The sequence below is a fragment of the Cetorhinus maximus genome, chromosome 22 (assembly GCF_964194155.1).
Source record: "Cetorhinus maximus chromosome 22, sCetMax3.hap1.1, whole genome shotgun sequence".
NCBI classification, from domain to species: domain Eukaryota; kingdom Metazoa; phylum Chordata; class Chondrichthyes; order Lamniformes; family Cetorhinidae; genus Cetorhinus; species Cetorhinus maximus.
Genome location: NC_135900.1, coordinates 41,764,771 through 41,777,549, shown reverse-complemented (window position 1 = coordinate 41,777,549; position 12,779 = coordinate 41,764,771).

The window sequence follows — 12,779 nt, the reverse complement described above, 5'->3', positions numbered from 1 at the left end:
TCACAATCTCTGGGTTATTAATCTAGTACAATAACCTCTATACTACTGAAACCTGCTTTTCTACTTGTATTGTTATTGCCCTTTGTTTTGACTCTCACTGTTTGGTGCAAGCACCATTTTGTTCCTGCTACTTACTGATTGATATAATGTTGATTGTCCTTCATTATCAGTGAGTATAGTTTATGCTGAAGCTCCTGAAACTTGCCTCATGTTTCCTGTATCATTATCAATAATTTCATCTGTTTAGTGACTAGACGATGGACAGGCTTTGGGGAGCCAGGAGGTGAGTTACCCGCTGCAGGATTCCTAGCCTCTGACCTGCTCTTGTAGCCACAGTATTTATATGGCTAGTCCAGTTCAGTTCAGTTCAGGATGTTGATAGTGGGGGATTCAGTGATGGTAATACTATTGGACACCAAGGGGCGATGGTTAGATTCTCTCTTATTGGAGATGGCCATTGCCTGACACTTGTGTGGCACAGATGATTCTTGCCGCTAGTCAGTCCAAGCCTGGATATTGTCCAGGTCTAGCTGCATTTGGACATGGACTGCTTCAGTATCTGAGGAGTCAAGAATGGTGCTGAACATTGTGCAATCATCAGTGAACATCCCAAATTCTGACCTTATCATGGAAGGAAGGTCATTGATGAAGCAGCTGAGGATGGTTTGGCCTCAGACACTATCCTGAGGAACTCTTGCAGTGATGTCCTGGAGCTGAGATGACTGACCTCCAACAACCACAACCAACTTCCTTTGTGCTAGGTATGGCTCCAACCAGTGGAGAGCTTACCCCCTGATTCCCATTGGCTCAGTTTTGCTAGGGCTCCGTGAAACCACACTCTGTCAAATGCGGCCTTGATGTCAAGGGCAGTCACTCTCACCTCACCTCGGGAGTTCAGCTCTTTTGTTTATGTCTGAACCAAGGCTGTAATGAGGTCAGAAGCTGAGTGGCCCTGGCAGAACCCAAACTGAATGCCAATGAGCAGGATATTGCTAAGCAAGTGCCACTTGATAGCACTGTTGATGACCCATTTCATTACTTTACTGCTGATGGCGAGTAGACCGATAGGGTGGTAATTGGCCAGGTTGGATTTGTCCTGCTTTGTGTGTAAATACCTGGGTAATTTTCCACATAACCGAGTAGATGCCAGTGTTGTAGCTGTACTGGAACAGCTTGGCTAGAGACGCGGCAAGTTCTGGAGCACAAGTCTTCGGTACTATTGCCAGAGTATTGTCAGGGCCCACAGCCTTTGCAGTATCTAGTGCCTTCAGCCATTTCTTGATATCACGTGCAGTGAATCAAATTGGCTGAAGACTGGCCTCTGTCATGCTAGGGACCTCCAGAGGAGGCCGAGATAGATCATCCACTCGGCACTTCTGGCTGAAGGTTGTTGCAAATGCTTCAGCCTTATCTTTTGCACTGATGTGCTGGGCTCCTCCATCATTGAGGATGGGGATATTTGTAGAGCCTTCTCCTCCAGTGAGTTATTTAATCGTCCACCACAATTCATGACTGGATGTGGTAGGACTGCAGAACTTAGATCTGATCCGTTGGTTGTGGGATTGCTTAGCTCTGCCAATCACTTGCTGCTTATGCTGTTTGGCATGCAAGTGGTCCTGTGTTATAGCTTCATCAGGTTAACACCTCATTTTTAGGTATGCCTGGTGCTGTTCCTGGCATGCCCTCCTGTACTCTTCATTGAACCAGGGTTGATCCCCTGGGTTGGTGGTAGTGGTAGAGTGGGGGATATGCCGGGCCATGAGGTTACAGATTGTGTTCGAGTACAATTCTGCTGCTGCTGATGGCCCACAGCGCCTCATGGATGCCCAGTCTTGAGTTACTAGATCTATTTGAAATCTATCCCATTTAACACGGTGGCAGTGCCACCCAACACAATAGAGGGTATACTCAATGTGAAGACGGGCTTTGCCTCCACAGGGACTGTGCGGTGGTCATGCCAGCCCTGCTGAGTATTTCCAGCATTTTCTGTTTTTATTATGGTCATTGCTGATCCTAGCTTGATACTTTGTTTTCATTGATGCTATTGCTGAAGATCCAGCTTCACATAAGTTGGTTGTGCAGAATTGAGGCCAACATTTACTTTGCCGTAGGAATAGCAGTGCTGATTTATTGGAGGATTCACACCAAATTGACCCCAGTGGTATTTGACTGAACTTGGTTCAGAGGGAGCTGCCTGATGAACTGTCAGTGAGCTCCTTTAAGAGCTTTGATGGGGCTGAAGGTGGCAGTTTATCTTCAAAATTCTCATTAAAATGTTACTTAGTGCACAGAAGTTTCCAGATTGTTCCATTGTGAGTTTTGCCAGAAATGCCAGCCTTGCCCACATCCTAGGAATCAAAATATACATTTTAAAAACCCAGTTCTCACCCGAATGGTAGTAAACCAACCTCATACCAGTGAATATATCATCAGATAGTCCACATGGATGAGCAAAGCATCAGATATCCCATGGGGTGAACAAAGGATCAGATATCCCAACGCCTTCTAAAGAAGTGTTTCCTGTTCTTCCTGGAGATATTGACTGACCTGCTCTTTACCTAATATGTGTACTGTTACAACATAATTTGCTTTTGACCTCCATAGAAAGGCGATGCTTTGATAAGTCATATTGTGAACCTGTAGAACATTAATTCCCGGTTTAGGGAGGTGCTGCAAGGTAAGTTACCCAAGCTGAACCCCCTGCCTCACGGGTTATTGGATTGGCCGCCTTCAGGTGACTAACTAGTGACCCCAGCACAGCTGGAATCTAGACAGGAGATGGCATATCCTGTGGCAGAGGAGGTTGGTGCAAGGATCAGGATGCAACTCATCTGGTCAATTGTCAACATCACCATCCCACCCACTCCGAGAGGAAAACTGGAACTTTCCTACAAGTTGTAGTCTTACGGATTCCAGGTGAGTTGGTAGGGCTACCCGCCATGTACTGCTGTCTGTCTCCAGGTGCATCCTTCACCACTCCACAATGCTGTATAACAACTCACCTTTTTCAAACATCGTACTACTGCAGATAGCTACCAATTGCAGTCCACATTCCAGTGACCTCATTATACTGCATGTGGAATGTGGGCCTGTGCCGATTTGAGAATGGCTGCCACCTTGTTTCAATAGGGCAAAGGAAAAGTATTACTTTTGGCTCCACATCAGCGGACCCCTCGAAACCTTCTCACAGACTCCTGTGTGTCTGCAGATCTCCAGTTGAGAAGCTTTGTTACAATATATAAGGGGGATATCTATACCAAGCAGTCGCTGTGAGTGCTGGTAACAAGCAGTGAGATCTTGGGTTGGAAAGTCCCAGGCAGGGGCCTCCTGACCTGCTGAGTATTTCCAACATCTTCAGTTTTTATTTCAGACATTTCCAGGTTGGATTGGCCTCTCAATTGCTAATCATTTATGACATAATATGGCTTTTCAGAATTATCCTGCGCTAAATTTTTCACAGCTTTGTCATCTTAAATCAGGCAAAAGAGCAATGGAAAATGCTTAATGAAATTTAGACCTTCTCCCTGCTCCATCCTGGAATTCCCTTTTGCAGATCCCACTCGTTGCTCCTTCTCCACCTGCCTGAGTTTGTTTCAAGTTTATGGATGGCATGTTTCATCAGTATCTTCTCAATGAAAGGCTTTATTTAACTGAACTTAAGATGTTTGCTTACAGACAGATTGCCTCATGGCATAGTCTAATGACTACAGAAAGCCAGGTGTGAAATCAGATTGACTACATTTCAAAACCCAAACATTCCCTTTTCATATCAAACAAAAGATACAAACATCTCCCTTTTCCTAGTGAACAGAAGACACATTAGCATGCACGATCCTGTGTGACTGTGAGTTACCCAAGTTACCCACTATACACCCACTTTTCTCATGCATTAACACTGTTTGTTCTACTAGTCAGTCTCTGCACATGCATTGTATACATAGTGTTTAAATCGTGCATGTGTCTTCATGGTATGTGTGCACGTTGACATTGGTTGTTCATCTGGATGATGTTCCTTGTCCGAAGAGTGTCGTTCCCGTGACACTTGTTGCCTTGGTGACTGCTGTTGTTCCACTGTGTTTGTTGGGGACACTTGGACTTCTGGGTTTGATGATAGTTCTGTACTCAGTACAAATTCCACTTCTGACACCATGGGTAGAATTTTCAGGTCAGTGAGCGGGGGCGGGGCACGCTCGCCAACGCGTAAAATGACGCGTAGTGATGTCGGGCGGGTGTCCCGACGTCACCGCGTGACATTTAGTTTTTCAGCTCAGCGGGCGTGCAGCCGACTCGGCTGTGTACCCGCCAAACTGTTAAAGGCCTATTAAAAACTAATTGAAATAATTAAATGAGCTGCCCAGGCAGCCTTCATATTTTTCATGGAATCTCATCCATGGGCAGGATGAGGCTTCATGAAGTGTTTAAAAATTCAATAAAAATTTTTTTAAAAATTCATTGACATGTCCCAGCTCATGTTACACTGTCACATGAGGGGACATGTTTTAAAAGTTTTTAACTTCTTTATTTAGATGTTTAAAACTTAAACAAATCTCCCTGAGGCACCTCTGTGCCTCAGGGAGATTTTTGTGCTCTTTCGCGCGCAGGCCCCGACTCAGGGAATTCCCCCCCACCCGCACAGGGAGCGCTCAGCGCTTCCGGGCGCGCGTCATGCTGGGAAGGCCTTAATTGGCTCACCCATGTAAAACGGCGGCGCGGCCCTGATCGGGGGCACCAATCGGGTTCGCACCCGCCCCTGCCCGCCCGCCCGCCCTCACATAACCCCCTCAACGGGCAGAAATTCCTGCCCCATGTTTCAAATTTAAGGACAGTAGTGCTTCATCAGTGACTTCTCAGTGAGAGCTCTTTACTGAACTGAGCTTAAGGTGTCTGTTTCCAGGGGGATTGCCTTATGGCATAGCCACATGACTACGGAAAGCCTGATGTGACAGACTGATTACATATCAAAACCCAAACAGAGTTCACAGCCCATTTCCATCTCATCCATCCCCTCAAAACAACTTCCTAGTTCGACCCGATGGATAGTGGCAGGATGTCCAAGGAAGCAATGATAAGAGCCTCAGTACCCACTAATTGAGAGAGAGTCTGGAAGAGGCTTTCCACATGCAAAACCTCACGATAAAAGTACCTTAGTCTTAGCCAAGGCCTAAAATTCACCTCTTCTATTTACAGTCATGACAATCCAACTCTTGGAGTAGGGATAAAAACAAAAAGCTACTGCGGATGCTGGAAATCCAAAACAAAAACAGAATTACCTGGAAAAACTCAGCAGGTCTGGCAGCATCGGTGGAGAAGAAAAGAGTTGACGTTTCGAGTCCACATGACCCTTCAACAGAACTGAGTGTAGTTAGGAGAGGGGTGAAATATAAGCTGGTTTAAGGTGGGGGAGCGGGGGGAGAGAAGTTGAGGGTGGGGTGGTTGTAGGGACAAGCAAGCAGTGATAGGAGCAGATAATCAAAAGATGTCACAGACAAAAGGATCAAAGAGGTGTTGAAGGTGGTGATATTATCTAAGAAAAGTGCTAATTAAGAATGGATGGCAGGACACTCAAGGTACAGCTCTAGTGGGGGTGGGGTGGAAAGACTAACAAGGTATTAGTTGTAGATTTAAAAATAATGGAAATAGGTGGGAAAAGAAGAATCTATATAAATTATTGAAAAAAAAAACAAAAGGGAGGGGGAAGAAACGGGGTGGGGATGGGGGGAGGGGGAGTTTAAGATCTAAAGTTGTTGAATTCAATATTCAGTCCGGAAGGCTGTAAAGTGCCTAGTCGGAAGATGAGGTGCTGTTCCTCCAGTTTGCGTTGGGCTTCACTGGAACAATGCAGCAAGCCAAGGACAGACATGTGGGCAAGAGAGCAGGGTGGAGTGTTAAAATGGCAAGCGACAGGGAGGTTTGGGTCTTTCTTGCGGACAGACCGCAGGTGTTCTGCAAAGCTGTCGCCCAGTTTGCGTTTGGTCTCTCCAATGTAGAGGAGACCGCATTGGGAGCAATGAATGCAGTAGACTAAGTTATGGGAAATGCAAGTGAAATGCTGCTTCACTTGAAAGGAGTGTTTGGGCCCTTGGACGGTGAGGAGAGAGGAAGTGAAGGGGCAGGTGTTGCATCTTCTGCGTGGGCATGGGGAGGTGCCATAGGTGGGGGTTGAGGAGTAGGGGGTGATGGAAGAGTGGACCAGGATGTCCCGGAGGGAACGATTCCTACGGAATGCCGCCAGGGGGGGTGAAGGGAAGATGTGTTTGGTGGTGGCATCATGCTGGAGTTGGCGGAAATGGCGGAGGATGATCCTTTGAATGCGGAGGCTGGTGGGGTGATAAGTGAGGACAAGGGGGACCCTATCATGTTTCTGGGAGGGAGGAGAAGGCGTGAGGGCGGATGTGCGGGAGATGGGCCGGACACGGTTGAGGGCCCTGTCAACGACCGTGGGTGGAAAACCTCGGTTAAGGAAGAAGGAGGACATGTCAGAGGAGCTGTTTTTGAAGGTAGCGTCATCAGAACAGATACGACGGAGGCGAAGGAACTGAGAGAATGGGATGGAGTCCTTACAGGAAGCGGGGTGTGAGGAGCTGTAGTCGAGGTAGCTGTTGGAGTTGGTAGGCTTGTAATAGATATTGGTGGACAGTCTATCATCAGAAATTGAGACAGAGAGGTCAAGGAAGGGAAGAGAAGTGTCAGAGATGGACCATGTGAAAATGATGGAGGGGTGGAGATTAGAAGCAAAATTAATAAATTTTTCCAGGTCCCGACGAGTAGAGAGATGGTCTGCAATGCCATTAAACCTAGAAAATTGATTGGGTTGGGCCCAGAGAAGCAGGAATTAATTTCACCCCATTAACAAGGAAATGCCGCTGTGATTTGTCGGAAGGTGCACCAAACAACGATGCTTGGATTTTATTTTTTAAATGGTGGGTTTTCAGACAGTGCGAAGGCAACCTGGAAAGGAAAATGAGGTGAGAGACCCTCCACCAAAATGCATTTCCCAAAAATGGTCAACGCCAATTTTGTTCTGTGACCCTGGCTGAGAATGTCTATGCTATATAAGTGCATGTTGTTGTTGTTGTACCTTTAAAAAAATATTAAACCGCCCCTGGCCTCTAGAGGGAGATGTATGACAGTCTCATTTGCATGCCTATTGCTGCAAGCATTGATGCAAAACTGATTTAAAACAGTTTTAAGCAGCTCATCCTCCACAAAATTTCTGTTCAGCCTTTTAAAAGCGCCATTCAGCCTGCACTCTTCAGCAGCACTCTGGAGACAAATGGCTAAGTCACAAACACCTGTTTTTCTCTTTCATTTCGCTCGGAAATTGTTTTACTGACTTTTTCACAAGTATCTTAATTAGAGATTAACAACAAAAAGCGATCTGTCCCCACAGGGAGGCAGGGCAGCGCAGGGCAGGGCTGCAACCAGGATAAGACCCTAGAACATCTATGATGAAGTCCCCCGATCTCTCCTAAGAGGGAAGGCTGAGGTGCTTATTATTTCTGGATACCAGGAATTCTGAGCAGACAGGGAAGGGAAAAAGGAGAGGTAACATTTTGGATTAAGGAAATATTACTATGCGAGAAAGAAAAGCCCCTGTGGGATCATAGACAGAATCTAATTGATTTGAGGTAAGAAACCATGAAGGAGCTATTTTGCTACTTGGTGTATTTTATGGACGATCAAATAGAGGGAGGGAGATAGAGGAGCAGTTTTGCAAACAAATTACTGACAGGTGCAACAACTATTGAGTATTGATAATGGGAGACCTTAATTCTTCCAATATTGAATGGGTCAGTGAATGTGTTCAGGGCAGAGAAGGGTGAAGTATGTTCAAAAAATCCTGCCCGATGAGGAAGGAAGCATTGCTGCATCTAGTCCTGGGGAATGAAATGGATCACGTTGAGATTGTCACAGTGGAGGAACATCTCAAGAATTGTGATCATAGTATTATAAGGTTTAACTTAGTTATGAAGAAGGACAAGGAGAAATCCAGAATGAAACACTTAACTGGAGGATGGCTAATTTCAGTAATGTGAGGAGTGATCTAACCCAGATAAACAGGAGTCAAACACTGACAGGCAGGAGGTATACAATGGTGCAATGGGTGACATTTAATAAGGAGATGGTTCAGGTACCTTCCAGGCACCTTCCTGTAAGGAGGAAAGGGAGGGTAACCAAAACCACAGATCTCTGGATAACAAACGAATTAGAAAGAAGGGTAAAGTAAAAAAAGGGTTTATGACAGATGTCAGCTTGATAATACAAGGGAGAATCAGGCTGAATATAAAGTACAGAGAAGAAATGAAAAATAAATAAGGGCAAAGCGACAGTGCAAGAATAGTGATTAATATAAAAGAGAATCTAAATTCCTCCTATAGGCAAATTAACAATAAAATGGTTGTCAGAGGAGATTTTGGGACAATAGGGGAGCAAAATGGAGATTTATTGGTGGAGGCAGAAGACATGGCTGAGGTAATAAATGGATACTTTACTTTGGTGTTTACTAAGGAAGAGGACTTTGCAAAGCTGTGATAATAAGGAGGTTGCTGGGATACTGGATTCGCCCAATGGTCCATCTAATGGTCATCCTTCAACCAGCAATACCAACACAGGCAGGAGTAGTGGACCTTGCTCTTCACTGTCTTCCTTAGCAATTGACACAATATGTGAGTATAGCAAAGTTGCATAGAATGCAGCAGACAACAACAATACTGGAGACTATCTGACACATCCAAACCTATTAGGCAGTGGAAATGTTGTTTCAGGAGGCCTCTGATTTGACACTGATTGGACCTCACCTCTGCATCTATGCTCAGGTTCCTGAGAGGTATACCTGGGGAGGATAGCATTTATTCTCAAGCAGCGAGACTTGACACAATCTTCTGAGTAAGGAGGGGGAACTGAGGATTGGCACAAGATGAAGGCATCATGATAATTACCTGTAAACCTGGCACAGACCTGCATAATGCTTCTTTCTTTGGGGCATCCACTGAGAAAGGAATAAAGCAATTACTTTGGAAAATCAGCTGATTGGCTGGTGTTGTGATGTCATCTGTTCTAATCAGGAATGACTCAAAGGCATAAAGGTTCAGAGCCATAGTGGCTTTCACAGCTGCAGACAAGGGTGTACATGGCCTTGTGCTGCTCTGCAGTTGATGCTGCAGCAGGGATTGAATTCTGTATTAGCCTCCCTGTAAAGGGCAGCCTCATCATACATTGCTTCTTGGTCAACTGCAGATAAGAAGTTCTGCTCATCTAGGGTAAGGCCTGCTGTAAGCTGTCTTCCTGATGTCTCTTTTCTCTGAAGCTGCAGCTCTCTGGAGTTTAGAATGCTCCTCCTTCTCTTCGTCCTCTGACTCTTCCAACCAGAATCGCAGTAAAAGCATTCAACCCATTGGAACCATCAGGAGCTTTCCAGAACTCCCCTGATGAAAATTCCAAATTACTTTCACAAATAAGTACTATCAGTTCCAGCTGCCAAACTCCCAATAAGCCCAAAAGCAGTCCAAAAAACGAAACAATGATTTACTAGATGGCAAATGATGATGCCTTGTATATTACCAGGAATGGTGCCCTCCAGGCTATTTACTCCCATGATTTCTGTGACTAATTTGCAATTGTTGAATAGCATGCCAAAGCTATTGAAAAGGACAACTGGGCCTTGAAATAATTGCAGAATCCTAATTATCATGTTTAGATAGGCACATGTTGGTATCAGGCAACATGCCGAAGAGAAGCCTTGATTCAAAGTGGTAACATGTGAATTCTGTGCACAGAATGGTGTGTGTGATTGCAACTTGGGTTTCAGAGCTTATAGCTCATTTTTTGGGGGTAAAACAGGCTTTGAAATCTCCCTCCACTGGTATTTGGACAGCTGCAGTGACAGCAGCACAAGGAATGTTGAGTGCTGACAACAATGAAGAAGTTAAAGGTCGGAAAATTTTTCAACAGTCCTTTTTTGCAGTCACAGCCAAACTTAGTAGAACTATTTGTCCATCTTACTTTTTTCCTTTTTGTTGTAGAGTAGGGTATGGGGAGTAATATTCAACAGCTAAAGTTGAAGCACATGGAATTGAGGGCAAAGTACTGACCTAATTAGGGAATAGGCTGAGTGGCAGGAGACAGAGTGTAGGGATAATGCGCAGGTACTCTAATAGGCAGGGTGTGACTAGTGGTGTGCCACAAGGACCTGCGTTTGGGGCCTCAACTATCCACTGTATTTATTACTGACATGGATGATAGATGGAAAGCCACATTTCTAAATTTACCTATGACACAAAGATAGACAGCATTGTAAGCTGTGTAGCTGGAAGCATAAAATGTCAATGAAATATTGATAGTTAAGTCCATGGACAAAAACTTGGCAAATGGATTTCAATGTAGGCAAGTGTGAAGTCATCCACTTGGGACAAAAAACTATTTTCTAAATTTGAAAAGCTAGAAGCAGGTGGAGGTCCAAAGAGACTTGAGGTCCATGTATGTAGATCATTAAAATGTCATGGACAGGCACAGAAATCAAAAAATGAATGGAATACTGACCTTTGTATCTAATGGACTAGAATACAAGGGTTTAGAAATCATGCTACAGCTATACAAAGCTCAGGTTAAAACACAGCTGGAGAACTGTAGTCAGTTCTGGGTGCCACACATTAGGAGTGAAATATCGGCCTTAGAGGGTCTGCAGCGTAGATTTACTAGAATAATACCCGACTCCAAAAACCACGGCTGTATTCCCTGAAATTTATAATGTTGAGGGGTGATTTGATCGACAGAGTAGATAGAAAGAAACTACTGCTGCTGGTTAGTGATTCTAGGACTGGGAGCTATAGCCAAAAATATTAGAGCCAGGCTTTTAAAGGGTGGAATCACTTTTACATGCAAAAGGTGGTAGAATTTTGGAACTTTTTTCTGCAAATGGCAATTGATATTAGGTGAATTGTTTATTTTAAATCTGAGACTGACAGATTTTTATTAATCAAAGGTATTAAGGGATATGAGATAATGGCAGGTATATTTGGTCATTGAAGAGCAGGTCAGGCTTGAGGGCCTAATTGGCCTCCTCCCACTTCTATGTTCCTATACTTTCTGTTTGGGTTTGGGGCAAGGGCGGTGGTGGGGGAGGAACTACCAATAATGGCCAGTTGCTTATTATACACCCTGATTAACTTTCCTTTTCACTGATCGATGCTGCACCCCAGTTTTGCAGCCCACCTGAAATGAAAGATACATAGTATTTAAAACTCCTATTTGTTTTAAATTCATTCTTATAGGCTGTGGGTGTCACTGGCTAGGCCAGCATTTATTGCCCATCCCTAAGTGCCCTCATCTGTGGGCCTGGAGTCACATGTAGGCCAGACCAGGTAAGGTCAGCAGATTTCCTTCCCATTAGTGAACCAGATGGGCTTTTACAACAATCAACAATGGTTTCATGGTTATCATCAGATTTTTATTGGATTCAAATTTCACCATCTGCCATGATGGGATTTAAACCCGAGCATTACCCTGGGTCTCTGGAATACTAGTCCAGTGACAATACTACTATGCCACCGCCTCCCCATAGTACAATCACTCCTGCTGTATGGGACATATGGCTAAGTGATCTGTAACAGCCTATGTGTGACATCCCTTACATTGGAAACTACAATGTCAACCCCACCTATAGGCTTAACTGGTACTGCAGGAAGCATAATGGATTTCCCCATGGGAATAAGATATAAATCAGGGGTTCCCAAAGCGTGGGTCACAACCCCCTTTGGCCCCAGGGTGATCATTCATGGTCACGAGCTCCAAGGCAGCAATGGTGACTATCGAGAGGAGACTCTGGCTGGGTCGTGAATTTTTTTGTCCTAAACAGTTCATCAATGGGATAGCTTTTTACTTCCCTGATTGGCTGTTCTTTCAGTGCCTTAATTGGTCATTGAATTCAGTGCAGTGATTGGCTAATCAATCAGACTTCCTTGGATGTGCTCGTAATGGAGGAGGTACTTTGAATGAATGCTGTTGCAAATGGCAAGGCAGTCCTGGGATCATCGCTGAGGCTCCATTATATGCGTGTGCATGATTCTTAGCTCCGAGGCCCCATCAGAGTGTCAAAGCTATTATGGGCAAACCATTTGTCCATGCTCAACAACCACACTACCGACAACCCCCTCCCCACCTCCCAACCCCCTCCTCACCTTGTCCTCTTAACAACTCTCTCCCCCACTTAGGCAATTGCTTTGGGGGTCAAACTAATTTTCAAGCATTAAAATGGGGTCAGAGTTGGAAAAAGTTTGGGGAGCACTGATGTAAGTTTTCACTGACATTCAAACCCTAAAAACCAAATTTAAAATATATTTGATAAAATTCAATACAATAAATGCAAGATGTTATAAGTTGATAAACAGAAATCGGGACACATTCAATAACTTTTGAACTGACTCAGAGAGGGAAGTGAAAGCATTCACAAAGTAACAATAGACACAATACTTGTGCTGGATTTGCTGTCCCACTGTTACCTGATATTGGATGTCAATGGAGTGATCATGAGTGGAAGATCAGGTGGGGAGTTTGCTGGCTGTTGGCCTTTCTTGACATTTCCAGGACTTTTTGAAGAAGTGACAGTGGAAATATTGAAATGACATATTGAAGGGAATAACTTATCCACCATAGCATTCCTGATATCCAGTGTTGCTCAGATAGTGCTTGGCTTTAAAAACTAAAGGCCACCTTGGCTAGTGTGAGCAGTCAGTTACAGTTGGCAAGACATGTGTCTTATTATTGTGTTCTGATGCTCCTGG